Source organism: Manis pentadactyla, chromosome 6, assembly GCF_030020395.1.
Source record: "Manis pentadactyla isolate mManPen7 chromosome 6, mManPen7.hap1, whole genome shotgun sequence".
NCBI lineage: Eukaryota > Metazoa > Chordata > Mammalia > Pholidota > Manidae > Manis > Manis pentadactyla.
In genome coordinates, this window is record NC_080024.1 from 124,228,882 (window position 1) to 124,242,365 (window position 13,484).

Consider the following 13,484-nt stretch of genomic DNA (forward strand, 5'->3'; position numbering starts at 1 on the left):
ATCATAGTATTAAAAATGTATATTTAAAATATTAAACTGCTCAAGTGAGGGAATACAGATTTTAGAACTAAAATAAATGAGATAATGAGGAAGTGAAAAACATATTTTTTATAATTAACAGCTCATTTTGAGCTAATTATATACAATTACCATAATCTAATTGCAATTTATTTTCTATTATCTGTTGGAAGAATCACAAGCAAGGGAGCATACATTTCTGCCTTCCTGCATAAATGCTACAGAATGAAAATAAGTAATCTGTGAGGCTTTAATGACAAATAAGAACAAATAGTAGGGCACAGCTGAGCCAAACCACTGGAAGATAGTTATCACATGAAAGATGATAATGACTTAAAAAGTCACAAACAACTCTGATTGCTTATAGGTTCTCTGGTTTGTTTTTTAGTTAGTTTGATGTTTGTTTGTTGGCTATGAAAAATAACCCTTACAAACTAACATTAGTTTTACAATTCTACAGATTTAAAAAAATCTAACCATTTTTGTATTTGCATATAATATTGAGAAATTCAATAAAAATTTTTATTAAGCATCTAATATTTTTTTAAAAAAACTGGTTTTCCAAATACCACAAGAGATGTAGAGAAGCCTGACCTTCAAGAAATATAAAGAAATTAAGAAAAAGTTTTAGAAAGAGATATTATTTGAAGTAAGTTTAAAAAGGGTTAGAATTTTGATAAGCTAGGGGTGTCTGTAGGTATGTGTGTATGTGTATGTTTCAGGTGAGAGAAGGCATGGAGAGAGTCTGAATAAAGGAAGGAACTCAGACCAGGGGAACTGCAGTATTTAATTTTACAAGAGTAAAGGAAAAATAAATGAGATTAAATAGTAAGTTAGGTTAGATTATGAAAAGGTTTAAATATCAGACCAAAGGTTTTGGATCTGTGTGATTGGAAAATTAAAAGACAGGAAAAAGAACTGATTTTGTGATAAAGATGATTAATTTGATTTTAAGGACCACTGAAACAAGGGTCAGGGGTACCAGATTTTATTCTTTCCAATAATTAGCCATGTGTTTTAAAGGTAATGCTATGTGCCTCAGTTTCCTTGCCTTTAAATGGGAGACTTCTAAGGTGGATTTTTACTAAGAGTTCCTTCTGTCTCTAACAGAACATGATTATTAAGTAGCTTGTATTTCCAGGCAAAGCTATCCACAATATAAGTAGACATTTGGATCTAAATCTCCTAAGAGAAACTGAAGTTAGAGATTTAGATTTGGGAGTCAGTGGCACTGGCATTGCACCTGTGGGGATGAGTATTAATTTCTGAGCAAAAGAATTAGAGAAATAAAAACAAACCTTAAAAAATGCCTCTGTGTGGGAATCTGAAAGAATAAGAATAACAGTGTGAAAAGTTGTCAAAGAAGCATGCTGGATTGGTGTCATAAAACAAAAGAGGAAAAGCAGAAATGGTACCTGTCTTGCCAATGGGTTTCAGCCCCAGACAAGTTCACTATGGATTCAATGTGACCAAAGAAATTGACAGCAAAACATTCTTGGGGTGAAAGGGTTATACCCAACTTTATATCCAGGTGGCAGGTCAGTCACTAAAATCCCATTCACTCAGAGCAAGTCTGCATGCAGCAAGCCGTTCTCTGCCTCTGGGCCCCTCTGTCCTCACAGCCGTCCTCTGGGCCCCTCTGTCTGCACAGCCATCCCCTCGGTGTCTCTGCATAGTCATCCCGCACAGCCATCTTCTGGGCCTCTGTCCTTGGTGCTGCCACCACTCCAGCCTCTGCTCTGCTCTCCTGCAGCCTTGCAGCCCTGCCACCATGTCATACCCAAAGCACTGGGCAGAGCTCTTTATATAGAGTCAACAGCAATGTATTACCCACAGGTGTGCAGTGAGCTAGCCAACCAGGGCCAGGTGAGAATCCTGGCCACAGGAACTCTCATTTTATCCATACCTATGTTCCAGCATTGGCCTTGATCTTCTTTCAGTTTCTAGTCCACACTGCATCACACCTAGTTTTAACTTCTTTAGATGAGAGCTTAATGTCATTTCCTGAGAGGGAACTTTCCTAATGATCATGTATCTCCCATTGTTCCCTGTTGCAGAACTCTGAAGTCCCATATACCACCACCCAACTTTAAGCTTCATGAGTTCAAGGATCCTGACTGTCTTGTTACATATGACGTTTTATCTTTTATGTGTTATGAGGATTGTATCTTCAGCATACAGTGGGTGTTCATAAAATATTTGCAGAATGGATTTTTAAAAATCTCAATCTTTGCAGTAAAGTATAAAGGGAGGTCATCTACTAAGAAAGGTGGCAGTATGGATAGAGTCTGGAAGGAGAATAGAGATACTTGAAATAATAACCTCAAGAGAAGATACAAGAAGTCATCAAAAGGCGATGAGTAAGTATTGCATCCATCATAGAGAAATTGATTTGGCATCATTTCTTGTGTTAATAAGGTAAACTACCCCAACAGGCAACTCTCAGAAGAGTTAACTCAAATATCCAATATGTATATAAAATCTTCTCACAACTAATCTTGGAAAAATGAAAATTAAAAACAACAAACAATAACATTTTGAAATCAATAAATTGACTAAATTGGCAAGTTTAATAATACCAAGTGTTAACAAAGGTGTGGGAAACCACGTACTTTCATATACTGCTGATGGGAATGCAAATTGCTAGAACCACTTTAGTGGTCAATTTGGCAATATCATTTTACAGTTATGTTTAATTTTCAATGATAGTTGGCATAGCAACTCCCTTTGTGATTATATCCCCCTACCTTCTAACGTCATTCCTTTCCTCTTTGTAACTCTAGATAACCATTTGGCTTGAAAAATTGTTCATGCATAAAAAGAACATTCCTCCAGTGTTTTTTTTTCAAAATTTTTTAACATCATGTCTGATTAATGTGGGTGGGCATCACTGTTGTCAACCTTAGACTTGATTGAAATCATCAGAATTACTAAACTAGACTCAGAGACATTTCTGTATGAATTAAAACTTAGGTAAAATGAGGAAAAAATGTTTGCTATTAATCAAATGTTACATAACTTTGGTAATAGAGAAATTATCAGGGATCTTCCTGTCCTTTCAAATTCTTTTGAGCTATAATTTAAAAACCTGTTACCTTTCAATACTTTGTTCTAGACCCATATTTCAGTCTTTTAAAACTCTTTATCTTTTTGATAAATAAAAAAATCACCACTTAAGCATAGTATTCCTATATAACCCAGCAATTCCATTCCTAGGTAAACATGGACACTTTTGTGTGCAAGTGCTCATAGCAGCATTATTCATAATAGCAAAAAAGGGGAAACAATCCAAATGTCCACAAACTGGTGAATGGATAAACAAAATGCCATATATCCTTACAATGAAATGTTTGGCACTAAGAAGAAACAAAGTAATAATACATGCTACAACTTAGATGAATCTTGAAAATATGCTAACTGAAAGAAGGTTGTCACAAAAGACAACAAATTACACCTTTCTGTTTATATGAAATATCCCAAAAAGGAAAATTCTGTAGATGAAGGACATAAATTAGTGTTTGCTTAGTGCAGGGATTAGGAACAGGGAGCAACTCAAATAAGAATGAAGTTTCTTTTGGGTATTGGAACTATCCTAAGATTAGATTGTGGTGATATTTGTAGAACTGTATACCTACTAATAATCACTTTAAATGGGTGACTTTAATGTAAATAAATTTGTCTCACTAAAATTTGTTTTAATTGTACTCTAGTTTTGGTATTTTTCAATATTCAAAATAAATATAACCAAGAACAAAAGAAAGGTACAAAGCTTTCCTTGCTTTCAGACTACATTAGCCTTCATGTCTTCCTCCTCAAAATTTTGTTGCCCAGTTATCTCTTCTCTAGTTGGAAATTGCTTTTTTAAACTTAAGTCTCCAAGAGGACACCCCATTCTGTATTCACAACAGATTCAATAAGATAAGTAGGAGCAAATACTATTCAAATCCTATTTATGAGTCCTTTGTCCTGGGTAATGATACTTGATTTCAAAATTTTTAAAAGATTAATTGGTGGTAAATATATAATTTTTTAATCAACTTTTCCCTTTTTTCTTTTTCACTTTAAACAGTAAGGAAATTGGTAGCATTATCACCCATCTGGTGCCTGTTCTGCTTATGCTGCACTTAACTTTACATGGCCTTGAGGAGCAAAAGTTCAGTCTTACATGCCATCTAGGGCACCTCGCTTCTCTAGTCTTGCCACAAACACTGAGAACTAATAGACTGTACAGACTGATGTTACTGAAATAGGAAAAGACAAGCCAACTGCCCCCTTGTGTATAGTATAGCATAGCCTTAGAATTAGCTTCTTCATGTGTAGCATCTACATACTTGACTCTAATTTTGTAATTACATTTGTTATCTTGTACTGCAATGAATTTGTAGGATAAATACTTTCTAAAATGGCAGTTTATAAGTTTTCAGGATGTTAGGTTATTTCGCTGCATAGCATTTTCCCAGGGTATGAATTGTATGTATATGGAGGTAGGGGACAGAAAACATCTCCTATAAAACTCTGAAACATTTACTGAAGAATATTGCTGCTACCACTGGTTAAATAAAAGGACTATATAATAAATTCTATAAACATTTACACTTTATCTGCTGCACACAAATGGATTGAATACTGGTGGTTTTTACCCTTCACTCTAACATACTTACACACTTTGTGCAAGTAATTTTCTTCTCAACCGACATTAGTGGGATGGGGGAATTGGAAGTTTCATTGCCACTGGAGTCAGCTTGCTTTGATAACCTCATTCCCAGATTTATTTGGAATGAGAGCAATTTGATTTCTTTTTAGACAGTGACTGCCTATCCTGTTGCAATCTGAAACCATATGGGTTCTTGTCACAATATGGAATGGATGGCATCTTGAATAGTGAAAATTATTTCCCAGGAGATAGAGAAAAACAATAGTTTCAGAGGTGTCAGCTGTTTTAAAGGTTTTTTTTTAAACACTTCTTTTGCAAGCCAAAATAGATAAAGATTAGGTTGAAGCCTACAACTGCAGATTAAGTTGTTTTTTAAAATCTTTGGTAAAATTCAAAGGACTGTTTCTGGGTATCATGACCTAAATGATAAATTATGTCCAGATCTTGATTCCTTTTTTCTTTCAACAAGTATGTAAGATTTTTCTATTTTAAAAAAAGTAGAACTATTGACATTGATGAATCTCCTGGGAGAAATTTCCATAAGCCATTGATTTAGGTGAGAATGCTGTGCAGTGGACTAGGTGTACTTTACATTAACTTGGAGTTCTGATTTCCTGTCAGGTCTCCTATAAGTGTTATCTCATTTAATTCCTTTTTTAAATTAATGTATTATTGATATACCTCAATATAAGGTATCACATGAAAAAACAATGTGGTTACTACTTTCACCCCTGTTATCGTGACTCCCCCAATACCCAACTGTAATCACTGTCCATCAGTGTAGTAAGATTCCACAGTCACTATTTGCCTTCTCTGTGCTACACTGTCTTCCCCCTAATCCCCCTCACACCATGTGTGCCAATCATAATACTCCTGAATCCCCTACTCCCTTCCTCCCCTCCAGCCTTCCCCACCCCTCCCCTTTGGTAAGCACTACTCCCTTCTTGGAATCTGTGAGTCTGTTGCTGTTTTGTTCCTTCAGTTTTGCTTCATTGTTATACTCCACAAATGAGGGAAATCATTTGCTACTTCTCTTTCACCACCTGGCTTACTATACTGAGCATAATATCCTCCAGCTCCATCCATGTTGCTGAAATTGCAGAATTTGTTTCTTTCTTATGGCTGAGTAGTATTCCATTGTGTATATGTACCACATCTTTATCCATTCATCTACTGATGGACAGTTAGGTCGCTTCCATATCTTGACTATTGTAAATGGTGCTGCAATAAACACAGGGGTGCATATGTCTTTTTTTTTTGGTATCATTAATCTACAATTACATTAAGGACATTATGTTTACTAGGCTCCCCCCTTCACCAAGTCCCCCCCACATACCCCTACACAGTCACTGTCCATCAACGTAGTAAGATGCTGTAAAATCACTACTTGTCTTCTCTGTGTTGAACAGCCCTCCCCGAGCCCTCCACACACTATACATGCTAATCGTAATGCCCCCTTTCTTTTTTCCCACCCTTATCCCTCCCTTCCCACCCATCCTCCCCAGTCCCTTTCCCTTTGGTAACTCTTAGTTCATTCTTGGATTCTGTGATTCTGCTGCTGTTTTGTTCCTTCAATTTTCCTTTGTTCTTATATTCCACAGATGAGTGAAATCATTTGGTACTTGTCTTTCTCTGCCTGGCTTATTTCACTGAGCATAATACCCTCCAGCTCCATCCATGTTGTTGCAAATGGTAGGATCTGTTTTTTTCTTATAGCTGAGTAATATTCCATTCTGTATATGTACCACATCTTCTTTATCCATTCATCTACCGATGGACATTTAGGTTGCTTCCATATCTTAGCTATTGTAAATAGTGCAGTGATAAACATAGGGGTGCATCTGTCTTTTTCAAACTGAAGTGCTGCGTTCTTAGGGTAAATTCCTAGAAGTGGAATTCCTGGGTCAAATGGTATTTCTATTTTGAGCATTTTGAGTAACCTCCATACTGCTTTCCACATGGTTGAACTAATTTACATTCCCACCAGCAGTGTAGGAGGGTTCCCCTTTCTCCACAACCTCGCCAACATTTGTTGTTGTTTGTTTTTTGGATGGTAGCCGTCCTTACTGGTGTGAGATGATACCTCATTGTTGTTTTAATTTGCATTTCTCTGATGACAAGCAATGTGGAGCATCTTTTCATGTATCTGTTGGCCATCTGAATTTCTTCTATAATGAACTGTCTATTCAGCTCCTCTGCCCATTTTTTATTTGGATTATTTGCTTTTTGTTTGTTGAGGTGTGTGAGCTCTTTATATATTTTGGATGTCAACCCTTTATCGGATGTGTCATTTATGAACATATTCTCCCATACTGTAGGATACCTTTTTGTTCTATTGATGGTGTCCTTTGCTGTACAGAAGCTTTTCAGCTTGATATAGTCCCACTTGTTCATTTTTGCTTTTGTTTCCCTTGCCCGGGGAGATATGTTCAAGAAGAGGTCACTCATGTTTATGTCTAAGAGATTTTTGCCTATGTTTTTTTCTAAGAGTTTTATGGTTTCATGACTTATGTTCAAGTCTTTGATCCATTTCGAATTTACTTTTGTGTGTGGGGTTAGACAGTGATCCAGTTTCATTCTCTTACATGTAACTGTCCAGTTTTGCCATCACCATCTGTTGAAGAGGCTGTCATTTCCCCATTGTATGTCCATGGCCCCTTTATCGAATATTAGTTGACCATATATGTTTGAGTTAATGTTTGGAGTCTCTATTCTGTTCCATTGGTCTGTGGCTCTGTTCTTGTGCCAGTACCAAATTGTCTTGATTACTGTGGCTTTGTAGTAGAGCTTGAAGTTGGGGAGTGAGATCCCCCCCACTTTATTCTTCCTTCTCAGGATTGCTTTAGCTACTCGGGGTCTTTGGTGTTTCCATATGAATTTTTGAACTATTTGTTCCAGTTCATTGAAGAATGCTGTTGGTATTTTGATAGGGGTTGCATAGAATCTGTATATTGTTTTGGGCAGGATGGCCATTTTGACAATATTAATTCTTCTAGCCAGGAGCATGGGATGAGTTTCCATTTGTTAGTGACCTCTTTAATTTCTCTTAAGAGTGTCTTACAGTTTTCAGTGTATAGGTCTTTCACTTCCTTGGTTAGGTTTATTCCTAGGTTTGTTTTTTTTTGAGAGGGCATCTCTCATATTTATTGATCAAATGGTTGTTAACAACAATAAAATTCTGTATAGGGAACTCAATGCACAATCATTAATCAACCCCAAGCCTAATTCTCAACAGTCTCCAATCTTCTGAAGCATAACGAACAAGTTCTTACATAGTGAATAAGTTCTTACATGGTGAACAGTGCAATGGCAGTCATATCATGGAAACTTTCGTTTTTGATCACGCATCATGAACTATAAACAATCAAGTTAGATATGATTATTTGATTTTTATACTTGATTTATATGTGAATCCCACATTTCTCCCTTATTATTATTATTATTTTAATAAAATGCTGACGTGGTAGGTACATGCAAGATAGAGGTAGAAAACATAGTTTAGTGTTGTAAGAGAGCAAATGTAGATGATCAGGTGTGTGCCTATAGACTAAGTATTAATCCGAGCTAGACAAGGGCAACAAAACATCCATGGATGCAGAAGATTTCTCTCAAAACAGGGGGGGTGATGTTCTAAGCCTCACCTCTGTTGATCCCCAATTTCTCACCTGATCGCCCCCTGCAACTGTGCCTGTCTTAGATTGTTCCTCCCTTGAGGAATCTTACCTGTCTCTGGCTAACCAGTCATCTTCCGGGGCCATACAGGGAAATGTAAAGTTGGTAAGTGAGAGAGAAGCAATATTGTTTGAAAAGGTTAGCTTTTTACTTCTTTGCAGATTTATGCCCTGTGGCTTCTATGCCCAGCATTTGTCTTGAGGTATCTTTACCACTTGGAAGAATTATTATACTCAGTAATTTTCAATATAAGGCACAAATTCTACTAAAGGTTGGTAATTAGGAAGGAAGAAGAGAAGCTGTTAGTCCATTCTTGGGTTCTGTGAATCTGCTGCTGTTTTGTTCCTTCAGGTTTTCCTTTGTTCTTATACTCCACATATGAGTGAAATCATTTGGTATTTCTCTTTCTCCGCTTGGCTTATTTCACTGAGCATAATACCCTCTAGCTCCATCCATGTTGTTGCAAATGGTTGGATTTGTTTTCTTCTTATGGCTGAATAATATTCCATTGTGTATATGTACCACATCTTCTTTATCCATTCATCTACTGATGGACACTTAGGTTGCTTCCAATTCTTGGCTATTGTAAATAGTGCTGCGATAAACATAGGGGTGCATCTGTCTTTTTCAAACTGAAGTGCTGCATTCTTAGGGTAAATTCCTAGGAGTGGAATTCCTGGGTCAAATGTTAAGTCTATTTTGAGCATTTTGAGGAACCTCCATACTGCTTTCCGCAATGGTTGAACTAATTTACATTCCCACCAGCAGTGTAGGAGGGTTCCCCTTTCTCCACAACCTCGCCAACATTTGTTGTTGTTTGTCTTTTGGATGGTATCCATCCTTACTGGTGTGAGGTGATATCTCATTGTGGTTTTAATTTGCATTTCTCTGATAATTAGTGATGTGGAGCATCTTTTCATGTGCCTGTTGGCCATCTGAATTTCTTCTTTGGAGGATTGTCTGTTCATATCCTTACCCATTTTTTAATCTGGTTATTTGCTTCTTGGGTGTTGAGGCATGTGAGTTCTTTATATATTTTGGATGTTAGCCCCTTTTGGATATGTCATTCACAAATACATTCTCCCATACTGTAGGATGCTTTTTGTTCTGTTGATGGTGTCCCTTGCTGTACAGAAGCTTTTAAGTTTGATGTAGTCCTATATTTTCACTTTTGCTTTTGTTTCCCTTGCTTAAGGAGATGCATTCAGAAAAAACTTGCTTGTGTTTATATTCAGGAGATTTTTGCCTATGTTATCTTCTAAGAGTTTTATGGTTTCATGACTTAAATTCATGTCTTTGATCCATTTCGAGTTTACTTTTGTGTATGCGGTTAGAAAATAATCCAGTTTCATTCTCTTGCCTGTAGCTGTCCAGGTTTGCCAACGCCAGTTGTTAAAGAGGATGTCATTTCCCCATTGTATGTCCTTGGCTCCTTTATCGTATATTAATTGGCCATATATACTTGGGATTGTGTCTGGGCCCTCTAGTCTGTTCCACTGGTGTATGGGTCTATTCTTGTGCCAGTACCAAATTGTCTTGATTACTTTGGCTTTGTAGTAGATCTTGAAGTCGGGGTGCATAATTCCCACAGCTTTATTCTTCCTCCTCAGGATTGCTTTGGTTATTTGGGGTCTTTTGTGGTTCCATATGAATTTTAGAATTATTTTCTCTAGTTCATTGAAGAAAATGCTGTTGGTATTTTGATAGGGATTGCCTTGAATCTGTAGATTGCTTTACGCACGATGGCCATTTTGCAATATTAATTCTTCCTATCCATGAGCATGGGATGAATTTCCATTTATTGGTATCTTCTTTAATTTCTCTCATGAGTGTCTTGTAGTTTTCAGTGTGTAGGTCTTTCACTTCCTTGGTTAGGTTTATTCCTAGGTATTTTATTCTTTTTGATGCAATTGAGAATGGAAATGTTTTCCTGATTTCTCTGTTAGTTCATCATAAATGTATAGGAGTGCAACAGATTTTTCTGTATTAATTTTGTATCCTGAAACATTGCTGAATTAAGATATTAGATCTAGTAGTTTTGGAGTGGATTCTTTAGGGTTTTTTAAGTACAGTATCATGTCATCTGCAAACAGTAACAGTTTAACTTCTTTACCAATCTGGATGCCTTTTATTTCTTTGTGGTCTGATTGCCATGGCTAGGACCTCCAGAACTATGTTGAATATAAGTGGACAGAGTGGGCGTCCTTGTCTTCTTCCCAATCTTAAAGGAAAGTCTTTCAGCTTCTTGCTGCTAAGTATGATGTTGACTGTCGGTTTGTCTTACATGGGCTTTATTATGTTTAGGTACTTTCCCTCTATACCCATTTTGTTAAGAGTTATCATGAATGGATGTTGAATTTTGTCTAATGCTTTTTCACCATATATGGAGATGATTTTGTGGTTTTTGTTCTTTTTGTCGATGTGGTGGATGATGTCGGTGGATTTTCAAATGTTGTACCATCCTTGCATCCCTGAGATGAATCCCACTTGATCATGGTGTATGATCCACTTGATGTATTTTTTAATTCACTTTGCTAATATTTCGTTGCGTATTTTTGCATCTATGTTCGTCAGGGTTATTGGATAGTAGTTTTCTTTTTTTGTGGTGTCTTTGCCTGGTTTCGGTATTAGAGTGATGCTGGCTTCATAGAATGAGTTTGGAAGTATTCCCGCCTCTTCTTTTTGGAAAACTTTAAGGAGAATGGGTATTATGTCTTTGCTAAATGTCTGATAAGATTCAGTGGTGAATCTATCTGGTCCAGGAATTTTGTTCTTGGGTACTTTTTTGGTTACTGATTCAATTTCATTGCTGGTAATTGATCTGTTTAGATTTTCTGTTTCTTACTGGGTCTGTCTTGAAAGGTTGTATTTTTCTAGAAAGTTGTCCATTTTTTCTAGGTTATCCAGTTTGTTAGCCTATAGATTTTCATTGTATTCTCTAGGAATTCTTTATATTTCTGTGGGGTCTGTCATGATTTTTCCTTTCTCATTTCTGATTCTTTTTCTCTTAATAAGTTTGGCTAGGGGTTTATCTATTTTGTTATTTTCTCAAAGAATAAGCTCTTGGTTTCATTAATTTTTTCTATTGTTTTGTTCTTCTCAATTTTTTTTTCTCTGATCTTTATTATGTCCCTCCTTCTGCTAACTTTGGGCCTCATTTGTTCTTCTTTTTCTAGGTTCAATAATTGTGAATTTAGACTATGCATTTGGGATTTTTCTTCCTTCTTTAAATAGGCCTGGATTGCTATATACTTTCCTCTTAGAACTGCCTTCGCTGCGTTCCACAGAAGTTGGGGCATTGTGCTGTTGTTTTCATTTGTGTCCACATATTGCTTGATCTCTGTTTTAATTTGGTCATTGATCCATTGATTATTTAGGAGCATGTTGTTAAACCTCCTTGTGTTTATGAGCCTTTTTGTTTTCTTTGTACAGTTTATTTCTAGTTTTGTACCCTTGTGATCTGAGAAGTTGGTAGAATTTCAATCTTTTTGAATTTACTGAGGCTCTTTCTGTGGCCTAGTATGTGGTCTATTCTGGAAAATGTTCCATGTGTTCTTGAGAAGAATTTGTTTCCTGCTGCTTTTGGGTATAGAGTTCTGTAGATATTTGTTAGATCCATCTGTTCTAGCATGTTGTTCAGTGCCTATGTGTCCTTACTTATTTTCTGTCTGGATGATCTGTCCTTTGGAGTGTGTAGTGTGTTGAAGTCTCCTAAAATGGATGCATTGCATTCTATTTCCTCCTTTAATTCTGTTAGTGTTTGTTTCGCACATGTTGGTGCTCCTGTGTTGGGTGCATAAATATTTATAATGGTTATATCCTCTTGTTGGAATGAACCCTTTATCATTATGTAATGTCCTTCTTTCTCTGTTGTTACTTTCTTTGTTTTGAAGTCTATTTTGTCTGATGCTAGTACTGCAACACCTGCTTTTTTCTCTCTATTGTTTGCATGAAATATATTTTTCCATCCCTTGACTTTTAGTCTGTGTATGTCTTTGGTTTTGAGGTGAGTCTCTTGTAAGCAGCATATAGATAGGTCTTGCTTTTTTATCCATTCTATTCCTCTGTGTCTTCTGTTTGGTGCATTCAGACCATTTACATTTATGGTGATTATCGATAGATATGTACTTATTACCATTGCAGACTTTGGATTCGTGGTTACCAAAGTTTTAAGGGTAGCTTCTTTACTATCTAACCATCTAACTTAACTCACTTATTACACTATTATAAATACAATCTGATGATTCTTTATTTCTCTCCCTTCTTTTTCTTCCACCTCCACTCTTTATATGTCATGTGTTTTATTCTGTACTCTTTGTGTTTCCCTTGACTGATTTTGTGGATAGCTAATTTTATTTTGCAATTATTTAGTATTTGGTTGGTCTTCTTTCTTTGCTGTGGTTTTATTTTCTCTGGTGACATGTATTTAGTCTTTGGAGCACTTCTATGTAGAGCAGTCCCTTTAAAATTACATGGTGGAGATGGTTTGTGGGAGGTAAATTTCCTCAACTTTTGCTTATGTGGGAATTGTTTAATCCCTCCTTCAAATTTAAATGATACTCTTGCTGGATACAGTATTCTTTTTTTGAGGCCCTTCTTTTTCTTTCCATTAAATATATCTTGCCATTCCCTTCTGGCCTATAACGTTTCTGCTTACTAGGCTGATGATAGCCTGATGGGTTTTCCTTTGTAGGTGATGTTTACTCTATCTCTGGCCGATTTTAATACTCTGTCCTTGTCTTTGATCTTTGCCTTTTTTATTATTATTTGTCTTTGTGTGGTCCTCCTTGCATCCCTTGTGTTGGGAGATCTGTGGACTTCACAGTGTGAGAGACTATTTTCTTCCACAGATTGGAGAAGTTTTCTGCAATTATTTCTTCAAATACACTTTCTATCCCTTTTTCTCTCTCTTCTTGGTACCGCTGTAATGTGAATATTGTTCCATTTGGATTTGTCACACAGGTCTCTTAATATTCTTTCATTCCTAGAGATTCTTTTCTCTCTCTCTGCCTCAGCCTCTCTGTATTCCTGTTCTCTAATTTCTATTCCATTAACAGTCTCTTCCACCTCATCATGTCTACTCTTAAAGCCTTCCGTTCTTTGTTTCATTTCTACTATTCGCTCCTGAATTCATCCCTTA

At 36.4% G+C, this 13,484-nt stretch overlaps 1 protein-coding gene across 7 annotated transcripts in view; it reads left to right on the plus strand.

Annotated features, from left to right (window-relative positions):
* KIAA1328 (KIAA1328 ortholog) overlaps positions 1-13,484 on the plus strand; it is a 336,759-nt gene that overhangs the window by 222,523 nt on the left and 100,752 nt on the right. The window lies entirely within an intron of this gene.